The sequence below is a fragment of the Triticum dicoccoides genome, chromosome 1B (genome assembly GCF_002162155.2).
Source record: "Triticum dicoccoides isolate Atlit2015 ecotype Zavitan chromosome 1B, WEW_v2.0, whole genome shotgun sequence".
NCBI classification, from domain to species: Eukaryota; Viridiplantae; Streptophyta; class Magnoliopsida; order Poales; family Poaceae; genus Triticum; species Triticum dicoccoides.
In genome coordinates this window covers 516,567,867-516,583,456 of record NC_041381.1, presented here as the reverse complement: position 1 = coordinate 516,583,456, position 15,590 = coordinate 516,567,867, and the positions used below count along the sequence as shown (strand labels likewise).

Genomic DNA, 15,590 nt, shown 5'->3' with positions numbered 1-15,590 from the left:
AATGATGGTCATGCTAAACTAAAGAAAGATCTTGATCATGCTCTTGTTGTGTCTCGTGTTCTAGCTTCCGAGAAGGCTAAGCTTGGGGTTGATCATGTTAGACTCACGGAGGAGTTTGATGTACTTGACAAGGCCCACAAGGTCTTGAAAGGTGCTCATGCTACCCTCAAGGAGTCTCATGCTCAACTCCAAGTTAAGCTAACCAAGGAAAAGGCCACATTTCCTCACATGGTATTAATTGATAATGCAAATGCTACTAACCCTTGTTGTGAGCATGTGCATCTTGTGGAGGAGAATGCCAAGTTGAAGGAACAACTCGAGAAAGGTCTTGTGTCATGCATACAAGGCGAGAAGAACCTAAATGACCTTTTGAGCAATCAAAAGGAAGTTGTGGGCAAGGAGGGAGTTGGGTTCTCACCCAAATCCAAGAACAAGAAGAAGAACAAGGAGAAGAAGAGCAAGACCGATCGACCTCCTTCGCTCACGCAAACCTTTGTGAGGGAGGGAGAAGGTGCTCCTAAGGAGAAGAAGAACAATGGGAAGAGTGGTGATGCCAAAGAGCGCAAAGCCATCTCTCCCAACAAAGTCGGCGACTTTAACCCGTCTTATGTGTTGTGTCGTGCTAGTGATGGGCATGTTTATGCTAAATTTGTTGGTTCTCCTTATGAATACATTGAATGGTCTATTTGGGTTCCTAAGACCCTTGTTACTAACATCAAAGGACCCATTACTCAATGGGTACCTAAAAACCAAGCATTGATCTCTTGTAGGTGTTTGCTTCCGGTTGGGGATCATGGTTGCTCGATAGTGGAGCAACAAATCATATGACCGGGAGCAAGGACTTGGTGGTGGACGTGCACAAGATCCCATCTATGCCCACCAATGTCGAATGGGGTGATGCCTCACATTCTAAGGTATTGGGTCTTGGCAAGGTTGTCATTTCTCATGATCTAATGATCGAGAAAGTCATGCTTGTTGAGTCCCTTGCGTTCAATTTACTTTCCGTTCGTCAACTCGCACTCATGGGTTTTGCCACCTTCTTTGATATTGATACCGTGGCCCTCTTGTGGAGCAAGACTCTTAAAGTAGCCTTTGTTGGGCATGTCGAGAACGGTCTCTATGTGGTTAACTTCTCGGAGCAACCCACTAAGACCGCGACATGCCTAATGGCTAAAGTTGATGTGGGATGGCTTTGGCATCGCCGTTTAGCCCACGTCAATATGAGATCTTTGCAAAGTCTTCTCAAGGGGGACCATGTTCATGGACTAACGAATGTTAGTTTTGCCAAAGATCGTGTTTGCAGTGCTTGTATCGAAGGAAAGCTTCATGAGACGGCTCACCCTCCCACGACTATCATCTACTCGAAGAGACCCTTGGAGCTCCTCCACATGGACCTCTTTGGGCCCCCATCCTTTGATAGTCTTGGGGGTAGAAAGTATTGCTTGGTGATAGTGGATGATTATTCAAGATACACTTGGGCATACTTCTTCAAGAGGAAGAGTGAGACTCAACAAACCGTCATCGACTTTGCAAATGAAGCTCAACGTCAACACAATGCAAAGATCTTGACAATAAGAAGTGACAACGGCACCGAGTTCAAGAACTACACCTTGGATGAGTTTCTGAGTGATGAAGGGATCAAGCATCAATATTCTGCACCATATACCCCTCAACAAAATGGTGTTGCGGAGAGGAAGAACCGGATGTTGATGGATGCGGCGAGGACCATGATGGCGGAGTTCAAGTCTCCATACAACTTCTGGGCCGAAGCCATCAACACAGCTTGTCATGCATCCAATCGGCTCTATCTCCGCAAAGGCTTGAACAAGACTCCGTATGAGATACTCACCGGGAACAAGCCCAATCTCAAGTACTTCCGGGTGTTCGGGTGTAAGTGTTTCATTCTCAAGAAAGGTGTTCGGTTGTCTAAATTCGAAGCTAGAGCTCATGAGGGCATATTTGTTGGTTATGCTACAAACTCTCATGCTTACCGTGTTCTCAACAAGTCCAACGGACTCATTGAGGAGACGTGTAATGTAGAGTTTGATGAAAATAACGGCTCCCAAGTGGATCAAAGTGGTACTTGTGATGTAGGTGATGAAATTCCTCCCCAAGCCATAAGAAGAATGGGTATTGGTCATATCCTACCCATTGAGGAACCCCTTGTGGCCGAAGGAGAAGGACAATGCTCCACTCAAGTGGAGCCATCACCTCCCCAAGACCCACACGCTTCCGAAGAACAAAGTGAAGGCCCTCACCTTCTTGAACAAGACCAAGGGCAAGATCAATCTCAAGATGGAGGTGAACCTCTAAATGATGCCCAAGGTCAAGTTCCCCCCCTCGAGCAAGTTCAAGATCATGAGCAAGCTCAAGACGGCGCTCAAGATGATCAAGTTAACCTTCCTCCTTCCACACCCGAGGAAGAATTAGAGCGTCGTGCCGCGAAGGTTGCTTCCAAACTCACCACCCAAGGCCATCTCATGGAAAACGTTGTTGGAAGTCTAAGAAAGGGGGTAAGCACTCGTAGACAATTAGCCAACTATTGTGAACATCATGCGTTTGTCTCTTGTGTTGAACCCCATAAGGTCTATGAGGCGCTCGAAGACTCGGATTGGCTCAATGCCATGCATGAAGAACTCAACAACTTTGAGTACAACAAGGTGTGGAGATTGGTGCCAAGGCCTTCCGGGAACCATAACATCATTGGAACCAAGTGGATCTTCAAGAACAAGCAAGATGCTCATGGGGACATCATTCGCAACAAGGCAAGATTGGTAGCACAAGGCTACTCCCAAGTCGAGGGTATCGACTACGGTGAAACCTTTGCTCCCGTTGCTCGTCTTGAATCCATTCGTTTGTTGATTGCTTATGCTTCCCATCACAACTTTAAGTTGCAACAAATGGATGTTAAAAGTGCTTTTCTTAATGGTCCTATTAATGAGTTGGTCTATGTCAAGCAACCCCCCGGGTCCGAGGATCCCTTCTTCCCGGATCATGTGTATCAACTCGATAAGGCTCTCTATGGCCTTAAACAAGCCCCACGTGCGTGGTATGACCACCTTACCGAGTTGTTACAAGATCATGGATTTGAAGTGGGGCTAATCGATCCCACTCTTTTTACTAAGAAGGTCAAAGGGGAGTTGTTTGTATGCCAACTATATGTTGATGACATTATCTTTGGTTCCCCTAACAAAGCCTTCAATGAAGAATTTACCGCTCTCATGACCTCTAAGTTCAAGATGTCTTTGATGGGAGAGTTGAAGTTCTTCCTTGGTTTTGATATCAAACAAAGAAGAGAAGGTACCTTCATCAACCAAGCCAAATACACTCAAGACATGCTCAAGAGATTCAAGTTAAGTGATGTCAAGCCGGCTTCTACTCCAATGCCCACCAAGTGCCAACTTGACATTGATCCCAATGGTAAAGCGGTGGATCAAAAGGTATATCGCTCCATTATTGGCTCCTTGCTTTACCTTTGTGCATCTAGACCAGATATCATGTTGAGTGTGGGGATGTGTGCACGGTTTCAAGCTGCACCGAAGGAAAGTCACTATGTGGCGGTCAAGCGAATCTTTCGATATTTGGCTCATACCCCAAACTTTGGCTTATGGTACCCAAGAGGGGCAAACTTCAAGCTTGAAGGGTTTACGGATTTCGATTGGGCGGGAGACAAAGTGGATAGGAAGTCCACTTCCGGAGGGTGCCAGTTTCTTGGGTGCTCTTTGGTGAGTTGGTCTTCCAAAAAGCAAAGTTGTGTGTCTCTCTCGTCCACCGAAGCAGAATATGTGGCGGCCGGTAGTTGTTGTGCACAACTCTTATGGATGAGGCAAACTTTAAAGGAATACGGTGTCATTTGTGACAAAGTGCCTCTTTGGTGTGACAACGAAAGTGCCATCAAGATTTCTCTCAACCCGGTGCAACACTTCAAGACGAAGCACATTGAGATTCGGTATCACTTCATCCGGGATCACATTAGGCGAGGAGAGATCGAGCTCAAGTATGTCAACACTCATGATAACCTTGCAGATATTTTCACGAAGCCATTGGATGAAGCAAGATTTCGCGAGTTAAGGCATGAGCTAAATATCATTGATTCGAGCAATGTGACTTGAACCCTTGCACACCCCACCCCACTCAACTTGGTATCTAGCTTAGATGTAGGCATGGACATAGGGGGAGTGTTGTTCTCTCAATGAACTTTCCCTCCCCCCATTATGCATAAAACGATCAACTCTTTCACAATAGCCATTTTTGATGGTACTTGTGCTTCAAGGACGAGTTTTGGTCATCGGCCCAAGGATAATTCTTCGCGGTGCCATACCATTTGACTCAAACATAGGTGGCTCCGGCCACCGCCCTCTCCTGAGAGAGGCCAGAGCTTGCTCTGTTTCGTGTGGTTGTTTGTGTTTGAGTTGTTTCTGGTCTGTTGTGTGTGTGTGTGTTGCCGCGTCGGTCCTCTCGTTCTTTTGGCTTTGCTTTCCGTTTCTTTTTGAGCATTAGCCGTTGGTCTAGAAGCAGCGTGGTTGCTGAAGCGGTACTACCGCTGGTGGCGAGCGGTACTACCGCTCTTAGCAGTACTACCGCCCTCCAGAGCGGTACTACCGCTCCCAGTGGTACTACCACCCTCCAGAGTGGTACTACCGCTATGAGGCGCGGGCTGGGGGTTATATCGGGGGCAGGGGGAGTTTCTTCTCCCCCATACCCATTCGCTCACCCCTTCGCCCTATTCGTCTCTCTCTTCAGCAACCGGCGCCACGGGAGGGCTCCGGCGGATCTCCCTCTCCGGGGCGCTCCTCTCCGTTTCCTTCGGTGGAATCGATCCCCACCTTGTCCTCTTGCCATGGATGCCGGTATTGCCCCCGTTCCCTGTTTCCTTTTGTCTAGATTTCCAATCTAGCGTTCTAGGGGCAATAGCAGTTGCATCTCTAGATTTTTGTCCAGATCTAGGCTTGAGTAGGATGGAGAATGCTTCTAGACTGTTTGGATTAGTGTTTGGTTGGAGTATTTTTGAATTTGGTAGGACGGTAGTACCGGATCTGACCATGGTAGTTGGAAACTGTTGTTTCCCCGCCTCGAGCGGTACTACCGCTCTCCCAAGAGCGGTACTACCGCTTGGAGCGGTACTACCGCTCAAGGGTCACGGTACTACCGCCTTCTACCTAGTTCCATAATCCTCCTACCTCTCAGTGATCTTTTTTGTTCGTGTTTGTGGCTTACGCTCGTTCTTTCTGGTTGTTTGCGTGTTTGTGTGTGTGGTTCCAGGTGATGAGGTTCCTGAGCATCAGGCTCGTCGTGTCAACCCCGGTCGTGCCTCGTCCAAGCGCTACCGCACCACTGAGCCCACTGAGCCTGCCGGAGGATCTTCTAGTGCTCCACCTCCTCCCCAACTGCAGAAGAAGCCTGGGGTCAAGCCAAAGCCAAGAAAAACCGTGCCAGAAATGCCGCCCAAGGAGTTCTGGGCAAGGTGCCGCCGCAACCCGTATGAGGTCGACCAAGATCCCACTTTGGTCAACCGTCCGTTCTGGAACAGGTTCCAGTTTGCCATCTATTTTGATGTTCTCAAAGCCAAGAGGAATCTTTATGTCAACGTGCACTCCATCGACACCGAGCATATGGAGAATGATCCTGACTACTTTGGTGAAGCTCTTCAGATGTGCACTCAGCTGAACATTCTCGGGATCATGCAATTCAACAAGGACTATGATGCTGATATTGTGGCCCAATTCTATGCCACGGTTCACCTTGGGACCGATGAGGACAGGACTCTGACTTGGATGACAAATGGCAAGTTGTTGTCAGTCAAGTGGAAAGCTTTCATGCAGTTGATTGGGGTGGAAGATCTTGGACTTGAGTCTTCTGTCGGCTTTTGCTCCCACTGTCGCGCCAATGCCACTCACAAGCAAGCTCTGTGGCCCTACTGCACTCTGAGGATCAACCATGAGACGAAGAAGGAGACCTATGAGCTGCCTGCCTATCTGGACATTCTCCACCATATCTTCACAGAGACTCTTTTCCCTCGCATCGGGAATCTGGACCAGGTTCACTCTTATCTCGTCGACATGCTTCTCTTCTGTCAGCGGGAGAAGGGGCAGAGCACCGGAGAGTCCTTGGATATCTCTCGTGTTATGTGGTCTGAGCTGGTTTCTGCTATCTCCGAGCGCAAGTGCCCGATTTACGGTCCGTTCATTATGCTGCTCATTGAGAAGGCCTGGGATCGTGTCTATCCCAAGGTGGTGTTGGAGATTGGAGAGTTGGTGTCTCATGATGTGAAGCGTCTGAGGAAGAAGGATAACTGGGGCACTCAGGCCCCTAGGACTGGAGTTCCTTCATCTGCTGCTGCCATGGAGACTGAGGAGGAGTTTGGGGCTGAGGCTGAGGATGAAGATGATGACTACGTGCCTTCTGAGGCAGAGCCCTCTTGGGCCAAGAAGCTCAAGATCAAGGTGAAGAAGCTGTTTTGCATGGAGTCTCACGGTCAGTACATGACTCATGTGGCTGAGAAGAAGGCCCGAGGTCGCCACAAGGAGCTCATGCGTCAGATGGGTGCTATTGTGATTAGTGGTTTTGAGGATCAGCTTACCAAGGAGGAGGAGTGGATTCAGCAGCACTGCCCCTGGACTGATTCTGATGCTGAGCACTTCCCGGCTGACGATGGCACCGCAGATGATCCCTCTGAGATCTGATGGGTGTCCATCGTTTGCCTTCACCTGGAGTCGTAGCATCACTCCCTCTCCTTTTTGGTGTCTCGATGCCAAAGGGGGAGAGAGTTTAGGGATTTGTGTTTTGTGCCTTCCGTCTTTTGTGTTTGCGCTTTCGCTTGTTGCTTTATTTGGTTTGTGTTAGTGAGACCTAAGTTCTGGTTCTGTCAGTAAGACCTAAGCTCGAGTCATATGGTGTGAGACATATGCTACCTTATCTCTTCGTATCATTATCTATGTCTATCTAGCTTATGAGTTCCATGCTTATCCTGTTATATATATATGTTGCTCTCATATCTTGCTTAGGTAGTTGGTCTCTAAAATGTAGGGGGAGCATTGATCCTGGCATCTGTGCCGTGCAGTCCAAAGCACTTTTCTAGGTAGCACACATCCAGGGGGAGCCCTTCTACATTTTAGGACGTTTGTGCTTTTGCGCTTATCCTATATCTATCATATTGTGCAAATCCCGTGTTGTCATCAATCCACCAAAAGGGGGGAGATTGTAAGGGCATATTTATTCCCAATATGTTTTGGTGATTGATGACAATGCTTGTGCGGACTAATTATGTGCGTTTAGTTCTTTCAGAGATTCATCCATTGGCACGAGACGATTTCCTCCCCTCGGTGTTGTAATTCAAGACGGTGTAGCTCCTTCGTTTCGTTATTAGTGGACTAGTTTCGTAGGAGTCACCGTACTATCAAGAGGGGATCCGTTTTGGTAAGACTTGGGTGGAATCACACGTACACATCATTATCACACCCGTCGTCTTTCCTTCCGCATCTCTGGAGCTGCCGTTTTCCCCTTACTATGCTCTGCTCTGCCCTAGCGGTAGTACCGCGTCCACAGCGGTAGTACCGCCGAAACTCCACAGCGGTAGTACCGCTCCGAGCGGTAGTACCGCTCTCAGAGCGGTAGTACCGCTTGGATGTTTCGGCCGTAGTACCGCTGTGCGTCTGGGCTACTTCTGCCTCGATTCTCGAACGAATTTTTCGTGTCGGGTTTTGCGGCACTAAGGGAGGTAGTAGGGGCGGTAGTACCGCCCTTCCCTAGCGGTAGTACCGCCCTGGTGTCAGGGCCCTGGGCAGCGCAGCAGTACCGCTGGGTCGAAGCGGTAGTACCGCCCAGAGCGGTAGTACCGCTCTTCCCTGGCGGTAGTACCGCCCTGGGGTCAGGGCCCCAGGCAGCGCGGCAGTACCGCTGGGTCGAGCGGTAGTACCGCCCGGAGCGGTAGTACCGCCCTTCCCTAGCGGTAGTACCACCCTTCCCTAGCGGTAGTACCGCTCTGTGCGGGGCTGGTGAGTGGGATAACGGTTGGATTGTTCTTCCCACTATATAAAGGGGTCTTCTTCCCCAAAGTTGACCTACCTCTTTCCCCCAAAGCTCCATTGTTGCTCCAAACTCCATTTTCGCCCGATCTCTCTCCCTAGCCAATCAAACTTGTTGATTTGCTCGGGATTGGTTGAGAAGGCCCAGATCTACACTTCCACCAAGAGAAATTTGATTCCCCCCGCTTATCCCTAGCGGATCTTGTTACTCTTGGGTGTTGAGCACCCTAGACGGTTGAGGTCACCTCGAAGCCATACTCCATTGTGGTGAAGCTTCGTGGTGTTGTTCGGAGCCTCCAAGTGTTGTGGAGATTGCCCCAATCTTGTTTGTAAAGGTCCGGTTGCCGCCTTCAAGGGCTCCAATAGTGGAATCACGACATCTCGCATTGTGTGAGGGCGCGAGGAGATTACGGTGGCCCTAGTGGCTTCTTGGGGAGCATTGTGCATCCACACCGCTCTAACGGAGACGTACTTCCCCTTAAAAGGAAGGAACTTCGGTAACACATCCTCGTCTCCACCGGCTCCACTCTTGGTTATCTTGTCCCTTTACTTTTGCAAGCTTACTTGATTTATATCCATTGCTTGCTTGTGTGCTTATTGTCTTTGCATCATATAGGTTGTCCACGTAGTTGCACATCTAGACAACCTATTACATTGCAAGTTTTAATTTGTTAAAGAAAAGTTTAAAAATTGTTAGTTGCCTATTCACCCCCCTCTAGTCAACCATATCGATCCTTTCACCTTGGTTCTCAAAAACTGAGGGAAATACTTACGCTACTGTGCTGCATCACCCTTTCCTCTTCAAGGAAAACCAACGCAAGCTCAAGACGTAGCAAGAAGGATTTCTAGCGCCGTTGCCGGGGAGGTCTTCGCTCAAGTCAAGACATACCAAGTACCCATCACAAACTCATCTCCCTCGTATTTACATTATTTGCCATTTGCCTCTCGTTTTCCTCTCCCCCACTTCACCCTTGCCATTTTATTCGCCCTTCTTCTATTCGTCTTTTCATTTGCTTTGTTGTCTTACTTGGCTCCTTTGCTTGTTTGGTTGGAATAGTTGCTTATTTATTGCTAAACAGAGAACCTAAGATCTATGGATCCTCATCCGCTTGCTAATATTTTTAAGAGATCCAATTATGATGAACCATTTGCTAGTAAGTTTTGTGCACTAGATTATCTTTATGAAGTTTTGCTTGAAATTCGTGAATCTGAAAATTGTGATGAAGAAATTTATGAAGAGATTCACGATGGCTCCTTGAATAAAAAGCATGATTGCAATGATTTTACTATAAATTCTCTTGATGTCAATTGTGCTAATAATATGCAAAACCCTAAGCTTGGGGATGCTAGTTTTGCTATGTCTACTACTTGTTGCAATGATCATGATTGGGGTAATTCTTCTTATAATCTTGAAAATTTATTTAAGCCCCATGATGAATATGAGATTGATGATAGTGTTTGCAATAATATTGAAAGTGGGTTTGGAAGAGTGTCAACTTTAGATCCCACATATTTGTAGTATGTTCAATCTTATGAAGTTTTTGATAAAAGTGGGTTTGTTAATCCCACTATTTTGGAAGAGTGTGAACTTTGCATGCATGTGGATCGTGTTGAGAATATGTTATGTGATAGCTATTTTGTTGAATTTGCTTATGATCCCACATGTAATTATTATGAGAGAGGAAAATATGATTATAGAAAATTTCATGTTACTAAATTATCTCTCGTCATGTTGAGATTGATATCTTCTCTTTCTTCTTCCTTGCATATGCTAGTGTTTGCTTACCTTGAACATTTGTTTGCTTATAATATGCCTATGCATAGGAAGTATGTTAGACTTAGATGTGTGTAACATGTTTTATGATGCTCTCTTTATACTTCAATTCTTGTCTTCCATGTTAGCATCATTGAAATCTCAATGCCTAGCTAAAAATGCTCTAAAGAAAAACGCTTGTTGGGAGACAACCCAATATTTTTACTTGCTGTTATTAAATAAATTTTGCATCTACTTTCTGTTTAGATGTGTTTTCTTGTTTTATTTAGTGTTTGTGCCAAGTGGAACCTATAGGATAACATATGATATGAGTTGATTTGATTCTGCTGAAAAACAGAAACTTTGCGCTCACGAGAAAAAATTCAATAAATCACAGAAACGAGCTTTTTCATTGATTCTTTTTTTCTTCTGTTCAATAAACAAATTGTTTAGGACTTCCTATTTTGGTAGGATTTTTAAAGTTCCATAAGTTTGCGTTAGTTACAGATTGCTACAGACTGTTCTGTTTTTGATAGATTCTGTTTTTCGTGTGTTGTTTGCTTATTTTGATGCATCTATGGCTAGTATGTAAGGGTATGAACCATATAGAACTTGGAATACAGTAGGTTTAACACCAATATAAATAAAGAATGAGTTCATTACAGTACCTTATGTGGTGGTTTTGTTTTCTTTCACTAACAGAGCTTATGAGATTTCCTGTTGAGTTTTGTGTTGTGAAGTTTTCAAGTTTTGGGTAAAGATTTGATGGACTATGGAATAAAGAGTGGCAAAAGCCTAAGCTTAGGGATGCCCAAGGCACCCCAAGATATTTAAGAATATCAAAAAGCCTAAGCTTGGGGATGCCCCGGAAGGCATCCCCTCTTTCGCCTTCATTCATTGGTAACTTTACTTGGAGCTATATTTTTATTTGCTACATGATATGTGTTTTGCTTGGAGCATCGTGTATTATACTAGTCTTTGCTTTTTAGTTACCACAATCATACTTGTTGTAACACACCTTTCGGGAGAAGCCTACTTGATTGAAATTTATTAGAATACTCTATGTGCTTCACTTATATCTTTTGAGCTAGCTAGTTTTTGCCCTAGTGCTTCATTTATTTTAACATATAATGTTGCTAGCCAACTTGCTCACACAAGGCTCCCCCGATTTGCTCTACTCCTGTCCGTCTGATCTGGTCTTCGGTCTGGCTGAGCCGTTGGATCTTCACCCTGTAGTAAATCTCGTTTTCACCTTCATGGTTCTTTTCCATATCCAATGACTGGTGGGCTCGTCTCGCACATGTATTGGCTGGGGGAGATATGACCATGTGCAAAAGGATTTTGGTTGTCTATGCGCGCTGCGCGTGGGAGGTGCGTGGACGTTTGCTTTTGCTCTGCGTCAGCCCATGACCGCTGGGACCTTATGTGAATGGGCCCGCTCTGCAGTGATGGTCCTATGTCTCCTTCGCGTGTTGATGGAATTCGTGAGGTAGTGAAACCCTAGGTATTCGCATCGCATGAACGACCCGATCCCCTCTCCCTCAGCCGCCATCTCTTCTGTCCCTCGGCCCGCCCGCCCGCTCATCCCTCCCCCTCTCCTCCGCCGCCATTGTTCCCTCTGGCGCTCTCGCCCGTTGCTACTCCTTGTTGCCGCTGTGCCAGGGGATAACCATGGTCGCGCCGCCGGGAGGAACACGCCGTCCTCCTGCCGGAGGAGGCAGCAGGAGAGACAGGATATGAGAAGGAGAGAGAAGAAAGGAGAGGGTGGAGAAAGAGAGATGAAAGAGGAGAGGGAAGTGCGGTGGCTGACGGGAGAGGGTCACCGACCGGCGTCGTCAGCCTGCGCCGGTGAGGTCGGGCGCGCCCTGCCGGTTGGCGGCGGCTCGATCCGCTCCTGGATCGGGAGCTGCGAGGAGGCTGGTGCTTGGGCGCGAGGCACGGGACGCTGCACTCCACCTCATCCTCTTGGTGCGGACGGTGGCATCAGCGGGTGGGCGACGGACGGCGGCATCAGCTGGTGGGCGACGGACGGCAGCCTCAGCAGGTGGCCGACAACACCTGCAGCTGGTGCTATACCCATGGATTCCGGCACAGCTTGAAACACTCAGGTGGGCAATTAGAAACCCCTCTGCTTATATATTTTTCGGGACTGCTAGATGGATAAATCTTGATTTGAATTGTTTTGCTCATGATGCCATTTTGCTAGGACAAATTAAGCCAGGGTGGAGTAGCAGATGCGTGCAGGTTTACCTAGAGCTTGAGTAGATATACATTAAGCCAGGGTGGAGTAGCAGACGTGTGCAGGTTTACCTAGAGCTTGGGTATACACACACATTCGGTTCATACTTAATGGTACACCTAAAGGCGTTTCAACCTTTTCCCGGCATCCTACATGAAAGGCTGGCATTCTTTCTGTGCTAGCGTGAGCATGTTGTTCTTGCAGTGCATGGACTTTGTCAGTAATTATGTCACTGTGATTTTGATCGTCTCCTAGGAAATCTGAACCACATCTCGATTTTGATTGTCTCCTAGGAAATCTAGACCACATCTCGATTTTGCAGGTACGAACATACAACATGAGTTTCCATGAAACATGTCTTTCCATCTAGCTCCTTTACTGGTTTCTATCAAGTGATGAGGATGATATACCTTTATTTGATTGACACGAGTAAGGTTACTGTTTGCAATCTCGAGGTTTGTAGTCTAAAACACAACTTTAAAGTAAGAAGTAGACTTATACTTAGAAACAGACAAGCTGCCTCCCAGGGTTCCATGATCCCAGATTAATTTTTAAATGCTAGACATGCTACACAGTGGATCTGATCCAGTTTATTAGTTTCCCCTTTTTTCTATTCCATTTTGTTCTCTTCACCTGATTGATAGTGTTTGTTTGTTTACTGCCTGTTTTTTTGCAGGTGCTGATCGGCGTTGGATTTCGGCTTTATAAACTTGGCTTTTCAGGGGTTATTTTTGCTGCATCGCCTGCTTATTTGCCATGCTTCTGTATTCTTGGAAGAGTGAATAAAAGGTACATGATGAAATACAGGCAGCCAAGTGCGTGGAAATTGGTCTTCCAGAACTCATCCTAATGGTTGCATTTTCTCAGGTATTGTTTAAATGGTCATGAATGAGGTGATGTTGTACTCATCATGTGTGTTTCCTGGAAAAAATTTGCCTCATGTTTTGCATTCTGGAAACGGTGTCTTTGGCCGCTTTTTTATTATTTTCACTGTTTCAATCATGTGACTCTACACATGTATCCGCACAATTAGTGGAGCCTAAAAGAATGTAGCGGCAGCTCGATCTGAGCTGCTCTATCTGATTGTATTTTAGTAAGACGCTGCAATTTTATAGACCATGTAAACTTATTGCTCGAGGAATGTGAGATTGTGTCCTTAGTTTGTACATCAATGTTCTTGCACAGTTTCCAGATTTTGGTCTTGTATGCATGTCTTCTTGATTTTTCTAAAGCAAGATATATATTTCTGCAGGTTTCCCCTTGCCATCGGCCGCAGCGGTGAGCATAGGGGCAGCGGTCGCGGTTGCTCGAGGAGCACAACCGCACGGGGGCTGGTCCTGCCACCGCCAGAGCAGAGTGGAGGAGGTCGATGCAGGGTCAGGAGGGGCACCGGCGAGGGTCATGCCGCATGGGAGCTCGCGGTGTCTAGAGAGCAATGGAAGAAATGGAAGGATGATGTTTTGGGTGTGTGCACATGTATAGCACTAGCTTTTTCAGATGATTGTGAAGCTTATGGAAGAGGCATATCTGAATGCTTGCTTTGAGCATTTTTTGCTCTAAACATGGTAACCCCTGTTCTTACATACAAGAAGGTGCTCTCGATTACTTCTTGGCAAATGATCAATATAATTGATTATTTTCTTATGACATATCCGTTTGCATGGAACTAAAAAGAACATTGGTTTTCTGAGAAAATAAGATTAGGGAAGTCACACATGTTGTTTAAATCAAGTAAGGTAGCATATATGTAGCTTTACTTGCTAATTTTGCATCATGGATGCTGAAGTTCCTAGAGGTAAAGCAGAAACCTGATACCATGTACAGCAGTGCAAGTGTCTTGCCTGGTGTTCTTTAAAAAAATTCTTACAGACGAATGGCTGGACTGAAATTTTCAATATAACAAGTACTTGTTTTCTACAGTTGGTAGCATATATATAGCTTACGGAGGTCTCATGTAATAGACATCTAAGTGAAACTTGGGGATCATCTTATATCCTCATGTTCACTTCTTTCCCTTTTATTTCGTCCCATTCTGTTATCTAAGCGTAAGTTCAGTTTCATTTGCTGAAGTTAGAGCTGTGGTGTACCTTTGGATGAGTATACTACTGAGAGGGTTTAGATCAGAGAACTAAACAAGCTGTGGGTCAGTGGCTAACCAAATGCCACTGACCATACAGCTCTTTGCCACTTGGATACTAGAAGCAAATCAAAATGAGCAGGAAGGAAACAACACTGGTTTTTAGTAGATATATGTCTGTGATTTACTTGCAATGTTGTTCCTTGCAAAACTTTTCCTGGCAATCCTGAAATGATTTCTCGAAATATGGGAAAATTTATATTCTAAAAACTGTACGCACACTGAGTGAAGCATACATATAATGCTATTATAACATAGGTCAGGTGTATATATATAATTTTCTATATGCAATGTTGATGTTATTACTATCTCTTTGTAGCTTCATATAAAGTTAGTGTTGACATGGTCATTTTACAGAATGAGTGAAAATGGTAGGTTGGTAGAATCATAGCCTGTGAGTGCCTTAATAAGTTTTTTCATTATCTATAATATATTGTTTAGGGCCAGTTTAGATGTGTAGTCGAAAAATATGAGTAAAAACAGTGAATATTTTGCATTGCCTTGGTGTTTAGTGTCTATTGCATAATCCTTTTTTTCTTCTCTTTTCAAAGCAAGGACCAGGCTGGGAGCATATGTTTATAGTAAAGTTCTTTCATTGCAGACTGCAGACTTCATAGTAACTTCATGTTCTTAGTGGTGATCCATTAGCCGCAGACCTTGCCTATCAGCTAACGGTAGTCCATGTAAATGCCTTTAATTCTTACAATTGAATACTTGTCAGTGTTACTGCTAGCCTTTTACCTTTGTAATACATAGTAAGAAATTTCTGAAGCTTTATCTTGCCATATGTATCTAATTTTTTGTTGGCCGTGTTAGAAATAATCAATGATTTTGCCATGTGGGAGCTCATGCTTATGGGTAAGTTGTCTGGCTAGAATTTCTCTGTACATACACTTCTTTCTTTAGAGAACTAGAATTGTTTGATACTGGTAGTGTATGTCGAGCTGACTAAGATGCATGCTTTTTTCTCTACTTGGCATCTGCTTCTCTTAATTTTTCTATAATTCTTCCTTTACATGTTGGTGCGTTTTGTAGCCAGGTTCAGATCGGTGATACCCGTGCAAATGGATGAGGTATGACAATATTTGTCTTATTTACTACTCCCTCCGTTCTAAAATACATGACTCAACTTCGTAGTATAAAGTTGGGTCATCTATTTTGGAACGGAGGGAGTACTTGCATACATAGTGAGTTCATTCATCCTACTACTGACTAAAAAGTACAGCTACATACTCGATGAAGCTGATCTTGGGCTCAGCCCTTCAACTCCATCTTGCAACTCCTGGAAGTTCCCTGGCTAAGCAGCACTCAAAAACAAAGGATTACTGAAGCGGTGACAGGGTGGGTACACCTGAGGCGATTGATGTCAAGATCTGAGCATGTGGAATTTCGTTTGTCGAGTCCTGGCACCAGCATTGTTGGCTGTTTTTTTAACTC

General features: G+C 45.5%; 1 long non-coding RNA gene across 3 annotated transcripts; it reads left to right on the top strand.

Annotated features, from left to right (window-relative positions):
* The first annotated feature begins 11,318 nt into the window (after positions 1-11,318).
* Positions 11,319-15,584, top strand: LOC119345824. Of its 3 annotated transcripts, XR_005167218.1 has the most exons (5): positions 11,319-11,885; positions 12,693-12,883; positions 13,269-15,011; positions 15,189-15,226; positions 15,379-15,584. It is a non-coding gene; the product is annotated as an uncharacterized LOC119345824 (long non-coding RNA). The 3 variants fall into 3 exon arrangements; XR_005167214.1 differs by having other exon boundaries at positions 15,189-15,584; XR_005167211.1 differs by having other exon boundaries at positions 13,269-15,226.
* Positions 15,585-15,590: the final 6 nt, after the last annotated feature.